The sequence below is a fragment of the Aythya marila genome (assembly GCF_965140915.1).
Source record: "Aythya marila genome assembly, chromosome: 1".
Classification (NCBI taxonomy): Eukaryota; Metazoa; Chordata; class Aves; order Anseriformes; family Anatidae; genus Aythya; species Aythya marila.
The window spans coordinates 55,571,294-55,581,241 of record NC_139042.1 but is presented as its reverse complement, the minus strand read 5'-3'; positions in this window follow the sequence as shown (position 1 = coordinate 55,581,241).

The window sequence follows — 9,948 nt, the reverse complement described above, 5'->3', positions numbered from 1 at the left end:
GCATGAAGGCTGCTCCCTGCCTGCGTGGCTGGCTGGGACCTGTCCCCTCTCGGGGCCACAGTACCCGTGGCTCCAAAATGTGTACAGGCACTGGCAGCTGGGGACCATCTCGCCATAGGGTACGTCTGTGCTCGTCACTATTTTGAAAGGCTGAGGGATGACGAAGATCTTGGAGATGCGAGGGATGGAATCGGTGCGTGACACCAACAGAGGGAAGAGGAGAGTTAAGAAAGGGAGAAGCATCTGGAAAGAAAGAAGGGCCAGTAGTTGAGGGGAAGCTGCAGGGAGGTGAAGCTACTAGAGCAGGCCCAGCGATAAGTCAAAGAAAACGCTAGATAAAAGCTGTCGAGGTATATTCAGAAAAGCCCAATGTTTTCATGCTGGGAAGTGGCACACACCCTATGTGCTTCGTGCACTATCTGGAGAAACTGGGGGGAAAGGAAGGAGAAACAAGTGGAAAACAGCTCGTAGGAGTTTGCGTGGGGAAGATGTGCTTGCCTTGCAAGAAGTGACGTGGTTTCAGCGCCCATTTCCTTTTTCCTTCCTTGCACATCCCCGTGCTCTAGGACACGAGGAGGGAAGCGCGATGTGTGTATAGATGAGGAGGGGGACAAGAAAGCAGACTCTCCTTTTTAACGTTGTTATTTTGACACATTTCAAACCTCAAAACCTTCTGCGTATCTCGCAGCGGATTACATGTAAATGCCTGTTGGTATTTATATGCCCCACGGCTTTATTTCGAAGTCCATTTAATAGCGTTTTCACCTTGAAGGAGGTTCATTAAACTTGCTTTGCTGCAGTTTGCCATCCAGGAGATAATCTGCAGGCTGTTGACACCCTAATGCTATGATGGCTTGTATGCCATTAAAATGGCTCAGAAGTGCCTGTCTATAGATCCTCAGCGCAATACATTGTGGCAGCATACAGTATAGACCCCTTAATCCATAGACTATTATTAAAATAGTGGATTAAGGAGGTGGTTGGGATCAGACCCTGCTGTATATGTAACAAAACAGTTGAGCTGAGATTAGTATTTATTACTGGACAGAAAAATTGATTGAAGGATGCGTAGACGCTGATAATATCACAGCCTGGGAGACACTGATGGATTTGATTGTTTTTTTTGCCATACGAGTCCTTGTTAAGACCTGAGAATAAAACGTTCACTTTTAGTGAAAATGTAAAAATTGAATAACAGGAGTAAATCTATTATTTATTAACATATTTTTACTTCATGCTAATATAAAATGTGGTGCTTAGATGCCTTAAAACATATCGTGTGAGAACGTGCACAGAAAGGGCATTCAGTTTCTTGTGAAGTAGTAACTTCAAAAACATTTTCTGAAGAGTTCACACGATGTTATGTGAATCACCGTCAACTTCATCTAACCCAAAGCGAACTGGAAAGCATGTATTTTTCCGTGCAATTTTCTCCTGTCAGCAGTCTTTCCGAATTTGTCAGAAGGGGAAGTTTTACCCAGCCATGTGTTAAAGTTTAACCGACTACGACGGTCGCAGTGCTACAGACCTATCTGTAACGCAACAGAAGGCTGTCAACAAGCCTTTTCAGTGACATCTCCACATTAGGATGGCAAGCAGATGATTTGAGGATTACCAGGCTGCTGGACAGGTCAGCTGGGATCTTCAAAATCTGTTCTATAAAGGACCAAATCTGCAGCCAGAAGCTGTTTACTGGGGAAAAGGGGAGGGAAACGGGGTGGGTTTAAAAGGCAGAGCCCCTTGGTTTTGTTTACGTGTCTGCCACGGATCATTGTCTCTAAAGCTCCCTCTGTATAATGGAGAGCTGAACTCTGGCTGACACTTGTTTCAAGTGAACCACTAGGAAAAGTTAAATTTCAGTAGTCAAGTGTCGAGATGAAAAAAAAGTCTATAAAACATATGGTATTCACTGGCTGGTAGGTAGAACAGCACTTTTTTTTTTTCTGAGGTGGAAAGCATTAGCACCAAATTTCAGTTCTACTGAGTATCAGATTTAAAAAAATTGTTTCTAATTCCAGTTTTAGGATTTTTTTCAACATCCTGTTGTTGATGGTTCAGGTCCCTATTATACATAACAGCACAGTTTGGATATTTCTAAAGGCATGTGAAGACACTTCCACACCAAGCAAATAAGACTCTGTCTACAATTGTGCTTGTGCTGGAGATTTCTCCTCCACGGACAACTCAGACAGTCATATCTGTTAGTTTTCAGGTCCAGTTCCTGCATCTTTGCAGCCCCTGGACATACGAGGAGATGGTTTGTAAGAAGCTTATGAAACCCCACGCAGAAGGGCACAGTGAGTGGAGCTGGCACAAGGCATCACTTTGGGAGCAAGCGCGAGTTGCACGTAAGGAAGACACAACGATGGTTGTGCCCAGAGGGGAACTGAAAGCCTTCGTGTTCCAGAAGGTGGCACCTGAAGCCACGTGGATGAAAGGACAGACTTTCAGGGCAGCTCAGAGAGCAGCACTACTGCAGTCGTGTTCAAAGAACCAGGGAATCAGCCCTGGGAAACTGGAGGGGAAAATACCTAGAAAAAAGCTGGTGTGCTTTGCTGAACCAACTTCCCCACGCTGCTCTCTGTGAGACAACGTTCGAGGAGCATCCAATGTTTACCTAACCCGAAACTGAAAGGTCTGTACAATGTAGCTGTTACTTCTCATTCATTTTATTGAAGCCCTTTATAATTTAGCCCTGTGGTACTAGCAGTTTGGATTAACTTACTGCTAGTTTCAGAAGTTACACCCCACTTTGTCATCAAAAAAGAAAGAAACACTTCAAGAAGGCTTAGTGAAGTTCAATCGAGCCTACCCGCAATTCTCAGACTTTCCATAATTTTTCACCATTCTGAGTACTAATGTAAAAGGCTGCAGTAATTCATGCTTTCACTGCAAAAGGGAAAAACATACAAACAAAAAAACCAATCCACAAAAACAAACAAACAAACAAAAAACAAACTAAAAAACATACACAACCCCAAGACCTGGAAATAGAGCTTTACCTGATTTTTACTAAGATTTTCTCGGCCAGCAAATTTGCCAGGATCAAGAAGGTAGGAATACACATTGTGAGTATAGTTCATACCCCGAATATAATCTCTGAAACTTCACTTAGATGCTGTTGGCTTCCGTCATGTCAGAAAGCAGCGTATTTTAAAATAAATCAGATTTTTAGAGGTCATGAAATATTGAAAGGCTAACATCTCACTCTCATGAGGTCATTGTCTCATTTATTATGAAGAGAGGGAAAAGATTTGGCAAGTGTGGTAAGATTTCACGAACGGTTTTGAGTGAAAGGAATCTGTTCACTGCAATTTGGGCTATTTTGGGTTGTTATCCAAGGACTGAAAAACATCCTACCTGTCCAGAGAGCCCAGCTGTGGTGTGACCTATGACTTAAATGCAAGTAGAGGAATGCTAGCAGGTGCAGAAACACGCCAGCTAGCCATCCTCCCATACCTCAGGGCTTCTTTACAGTGAAAACAGAGTTGTGCTTTAACTAAAGCAATGCAGAGACTCAGTTTCAGGTGGGTTCATAACTATGAATGACCTACTGCTAGCTGAGAACCTTCTGAGTTGCCCAGTGACTTGAGAAAAAGGATCACAGAATTGACCCCGTAGCTCTCCAGGGAAAATCAGCTGGTTTAAGTACGAGATCCTGGCTAAGCCAGTATGTTTGAACTGCAGTGAGCTTGGGATGGCCTCGCAAACGTTTCAGTCTGCAGATCTACCAGGAAAATAACCTCTGAGATGCCATCCTTGGGAGTGCTTCTCCACAGCCTGCTGGTAACCTCCTCACAGCCAGAGCGGGAAGAGGATCCAGATTTCACCCTCCAGGTAAAGCGCTGGTTTTACCAACATGACAAATGGTTAAACATTCTCAAAGGGAGAATATTTACCAACTGGACTAAAAAAAAAACAACAAAAAAACCTGGATCACTGATCCATATTTCTGTCTGTGCTAAGACTCCAGCTGAATATAAAGGCAACCCAGCTACCAACATTCATTACACTTGCAGATTAAGCCCGCAGACCAGTTACGCTTGACAAAAATACTTCTGACAAGGAGGTGTAATTCATTGTTTAAAATCACTGAAATGTGTTTTATAACTGTTAGTCCCTGGCATTCATCCTAGTGGCAGCTATTGCTGCCTATCCAGCTGCTGCCGAAGCCAGAGCGCCCACTGCAAACACAGAAAGGCTGAACATAAGACACAAACACGTTTGTCAAATGTTTGATACAGCAAAATATCACTCAAAAACTCCCTTTATACGTCACATTAGCCTGAAGTCCTATTTATATTTTTAGTTTCACTTTCCTAATTTCAATCCATTCAAGCAACTCTGCCTCAAACATTGTTTGTTTTTTTTTTTTTTTTTCCTTTGAAAACCCACTGCCATATGGAGGAAACATTAAAATTATTGGATCCAAAGTAAAAACAAAAGCAGCTTAGTGTTAGTGCAAGAGGCTTAAATCGAGACAATTAAACCTAAGTTAAACTGAAAGTAAAAATTACAAATAATTTTGGCCAGCAGCTAGACGTACACCACGCATCACGTGGCGAGCCATTCTCATCGATAGGGGCAGCGTGCATTCCTCGAAAAATCGGATAATCTGGAGAGCCACCCAAACAGGCTTCAGGAGAAACACCCAGCAGCAGCGTTTTTGGGCAGAGGCTGCCGTCCAGCGTCACCAGGGGGGTGTGCGCTGCTGCGCAGCCAGCGTGGCTTGCTTTGACTGCCACTTCGTGAAGGAGGGCATGCGGTGCAGTCAGCACGGACAGGGCTCTGGGTGATCCTTCAGCAGCACAACTTTCAATTTTTATTTATTTTCTAAATATATTTTCTAAAATTTTAACACGGGTTTATATTTAAAATAAAGTGAGTGAAGGCTGCTATGACAGCTACCCACGTGAATCACAGCTGATGACACAAAAATAATTATAGTTTAGCCCCTGAACCAAAAACAGTGTCTCTACCTGGTAGGAGCATCAAGCCTGCTGTGGGGGAGTCCCTGAGTTTGAGTTTTAGTGGTGGTGGGGACGGTGAGAGCAGGAAGACAGGCACTGAAAGAGAAAGGGATCTCGAAAACCTGAGATGTTATCAGATCACAGGCTCAAAGAACAGCAGAGCTTGGCGAGGCCAAGGGGAAGCTTTCCGGCTCCCCACTGACTGCTAGGAACCGTAATTCAAGGCAGCAATTGCTGTGTAACAGCACGCCTGCGACTGGAGGTGCTGGAGGGTCAGCGCTGCACTGGAAGGTGGCCTTGCCCAAATTGGGTTACGGCAGCAGTTTTCCTTTTCTTCTTATACTCTGCCCTGGTTTTGATCCCATTAACAAGAACAAGCTTCTTTAGTATCAGTTTCTGCATCGTGGCTCTTTGAAAACACCCAATTCCTTGATATTCCTAATATTTACCAACATCTTTCAGTGAATTCTTTGCACCAAAATGATTTTAAATACAATTAAAGCTTTGTATTACCTTACACTTTCAATTTTTCTCCATTTTTTTTTTCCATTTTTTTTCCAATTCTTTTTCCAATTCTTTTTCCTCCTTTCCAGCCAGCTCAGACTTTCTGTTAGAGCTTGACTTCTGTAAATTAAGCTCTTCTGTAAGCTTTCTAAGAGCACATTTATTTGTTCTTCCCCAACTACCTTTCAGTGCCATGAATTCCTGCAACCAACCCAGTTGTGCCACAGCCTTCTCTGTATTTACTCAGGCTGCGAGATGCAAAGTTGACCAGGAGTTGACAAGGGAATATTTTTCTTTGCTATCACCTACTTGCAGCCTTTTAACTCTGCTGTTTTTAGTGCAATTTCCATTTTCTATTTCTCCCCTTTTCCTTCGGCAGTGTTTTCATGGAGAAGGCCAGGGCTACAATTTTCCCTCCCTAGCGATGGTCACACAGCCACGGTCGATGTCTGTCTGTAGGGGCTTCCGCTGGATATTTGTCTGAACGTAGAGCACTGGGACTCACCTTCCACGCACAGAAGTGTATTTCTGCATCAAATTACACAGTCAGTGGTTTACACAGGAGGAGTGCTGGTTAAAAAACAAACAAGCAAAAAACCACTTAAGTAGGAGGTATGGAAATGCCCAGGAAATGGCTTTCTGTCCAACAAAACTCTGAGATTCAAGTTCTACCCTATTCTGTACAGGAACTGTCTTTGAAAACCTCACTCTGCAAAGCTGCTTCAAAGACAGAAAGAAAGACACGTTAACCCCCAAATAATCCGGTGGTCAAGAAAATCTCTGGGGATTTAGGCTCACATTCCTAATCTGCCTAAATTTGTCTGTTCATCTTGCTCTCTTCAGAAATTCTGTTCTGGACGGAAGAAGACTCCTCCACCAAAAAAAATCTCTGCTTGGAACTGGTAGCAGTCTGACAGAAAAGCACTTGCCATCACGTGTATCTCAGCCCCGCTGCTGTCACTGCAGCCTGGGGACAGCAGGAAAAGGGTGACAGCAAACATCCCTTTCTTCTCTGCTGTCCTGCTAGCTTTGCTGCAGCAAGCAGAGACAAGCGGCTTCCAGCGGAAGAGTCTTTAGGACTCCTTGTGAGAACCTGCAGGAAAAAGAAGTAGAAAAACGTAGGAAACAGGTCTGACCTTTTGGGCACTACAGGCAGGAGCGGAGTGTGTCCCACCTCATAGCACACCAGTGATGGGCAAGCTTTACCTCTTGCTTTGATGCTTCGGCTACAGCAGGGGTAGAGGCTGGGCTGTGCAAGTGCCTTGGGAGGACACCACGTCTGCTTCCTCCCTCCTGTCAGCTGCTCTGTGGTTGTAAGTACCTCAATTCCATGGTTAATTTCGAACGAATCAAAAGATAGTCATTGAAAGAGGAAAAATAGAGAAAATGTTTTCTCTAACATTTTTTTTTTTTCCAAAACTGGAGGAAATTAGATCATCCTGACCTGATTCTGTATGGTCGGAGAAAGTGGAAAAAAAGAAAGTGAACCAGAGCGAACTTTTTGCCAGCAGCAGCAAAACTACTCATGCTGAACTGTTCAAAAACGATGACTTGACACTACTGAAAGCATGAAGCCAGGAAACGGCAATCAACCGGCCTCACAGCTGGTAACACCTGTGCGGGACCCCCCTCTGAAGCATCCCCTTTTTAGCAGGCTTAGAAGAACTGCCTGAAGATATAAAAAGATATCAAAAGGTATCTGGGTGAGGAGGCCTCATCCTCACCCAGAAGTGCCCGGAAAGGTGCATGAGACATCTTCAGACACCTTATTTGAATGCTTACTGTTATTGCTCTTTATCCTTTCATCCAACAACTTGGAATTAGCGTGCATAACTAAACGCATTGCGGCAAGGATAAGCCCCTGTCATCCCCTTAACTCTGCTCCTACGCCGGAAAGTTGATGCGTGCAGCAGCCAGCAGGTGCTGCTAAAATACCTCGGAGGGAAGGGAGCTGAAGCTGCGTTTTCACGGGCAGCGCAGGAACCCGGTGAAGCTGCAGGAGCGTGCTGTCATCCAAACACGACGGGGCGCATTTGTAATCCCCTGGCACGTTTGATTTACGGGCAGTTCACGACTCCCATCGCGCCAACAGCGAGCTCCAGATGTTTCAGATAACGGGAAGGAAAACCCGTGGTGGCAGCTACGCGATAATCAACCGATAAAATTATGTTTTCCTGTAGATTTATGTGTTAAGTGCCTGAAAACCAAAGTGTCGTGCACCCGGGTACACAGACGTACCCAAAGACAACACACAAGGTAATTGGAGAAGAGTATTTCAGGAGCCGGCTTTACGTAGCCCATTTTTCTTAATTTATAAATTGGCATTTTTGCCCTTTAATGTTAGTAAACTGGTGTTTCTCATCCACATTTGCTTTGTATCCCATCAGTTCTGACAGAGAGAAGTCGATTTGCATCTCCTGTCCCTTCTAACACGTTATTCAGATGATTGTATTTCTGAGCCTCAGACACCTGCCTGAATTTCATCCTGTTCTGCCTTCCCCTCACTTCTCTCCAACACTCACTTTTCCTGAAGGAGATGTGGGAACCACCTATGACAGGCCTACAGTACCCACTGACAGCATTTTTCAAGCAAACAGAGAACCTCCAGGGCCTCCCTTCTACCTCAATATCCAACAACCAGACAGCTCATCTGCCCCTAATCCCACATAGGCTAGGCTTTCTCCTCCATCCACAAGTATTAATGGACATCTGTGCAAAACCATTGCTCTTCCCAAGTCCCGAAGGGGCAGTAAGGGGCACCACAGGAACATGGAAATGCACCTACAGCTCCCATGATGCTGCCTGCATGCCTCCTCTCTGTGCTGGTTGCTACATCTGCATCACACGTTCTGGGCAGCTTTATTTTCAAACACAAAAGCACAGTGCTATTTGCAAGAGCTAATTAGGGTAATCACTGCTCTTTGCTTTCATGGGAAGGACAGAGAGATGAAACACAGGGAAGCCTGGTTTGGAGCAACCCTGAGCAAAGCTGCTAAGTGGGAGAAAGGAAGAAGAAAACAGGAGACAGCAGCAGTGGCCACAGCCTTTTCCCTCACTGCCTTTTACCTGAACATGGCACAAAGGCTGCTAGCACGTTGCCCATGACTAGCTCACACTCAACCAGTAGTTGTGGTTAGCCCGTTTCAAAACCAGACTTGGACAATTACCTTAGGACTGAATTTGGCAATGATGACCAGTTTGTTCAAACTCCGAAGAACCAGCTTTTGAATAATTTACCAAGCACCAAAAAATTGACACTGATCTGAAGCATTATTCTTTTTTCAAATTTTCAAAATTTTCAAATTTGCTGACTTCATGCAGCTCAGCACTTCGCTCCTACCTCCTAATCTTCTTATTCATTCACATTTTCTTAGATATCTGTGCCATGAATGCACTTTCAGAAAGTGTTGGATAATAGAGAAGTGTTTTGGAAGAGGCTAGCATTTTTCAGTGTTTAGACAAAGCCCAAGCCTCCCAAGAGGTGTAAGGTACAGATACAGTACCCAGCAGAATATATTGGTGCCCTAACATGCAGCAGAAGCCTGAACACTACAAGAACTTGTAACAATCTGAGGCACAGATCGATTCCAAGGGAGGTGACAACTTTAAAGAAGCCCCTTCTGTTAAATCTTCCTGGACCTTCTCAACTACTGCACACTGAAACCCAACCATTCCAGATCCCACACCAGCTACAATGATGAAAAGGCAAGGCTGCTTGGAAAAACCTGCTTGCAGTCAGTCTACATTCCAGAAGATAATGAAACATTACAGTCCATTTAAAGGTAAAAATTAGATACTTTAGAATCTGCCATGATTTGTCAACTAGTTTTGGGGGAAACAAAGGGAAATATACCAACCAGTTTCAAACCCTACATTTTATGTATCATAACAGCTACATCTTACTTCTAGCGATCTGACTCTTAAACAGCAGTTGGAAGTCTCAAAAACCTGTTTTCTTACAACCACACTGAAACTCTTGAGCAATGAGTGTGTGTAGGGAGGGAGGGGCATGAAAACAATTCTGAATTCTGTCCACAGCTGGGGATGGGCAGAACATGAGAGAAGCGTGGTTCATCCAGGAGGGGTTGTGGAGCATAATAATTGAGGAAACATTACCTGAAGTACTTACATGCCAACTTCCAGGAGGTTAATAATGACAAGTTACCTTAACCAAAGATATTTTTATTGGGTTCAGTATCCAATCATCATTAGGTTAAGGTCTTTTAGAAAAGCAAACCGGTAAGGATGAAGAAAGCAACCTTATGAATGACAAGTGATACACGATGATTAATTTTAAATGAAATTGTATGAGGCTTGTGAAAAAACGCCAAAAGCCAAATTGTGTTTTGAATCTAAATTACTGAACGAAGTACGAATAAAATACTCCATTTTCAAAAAAATGCAAATATAGGTTTAATGATAGTCACCTGAAATTGACATTAGTCTCTTAATATAAGGCAAAAATAGTAATTTG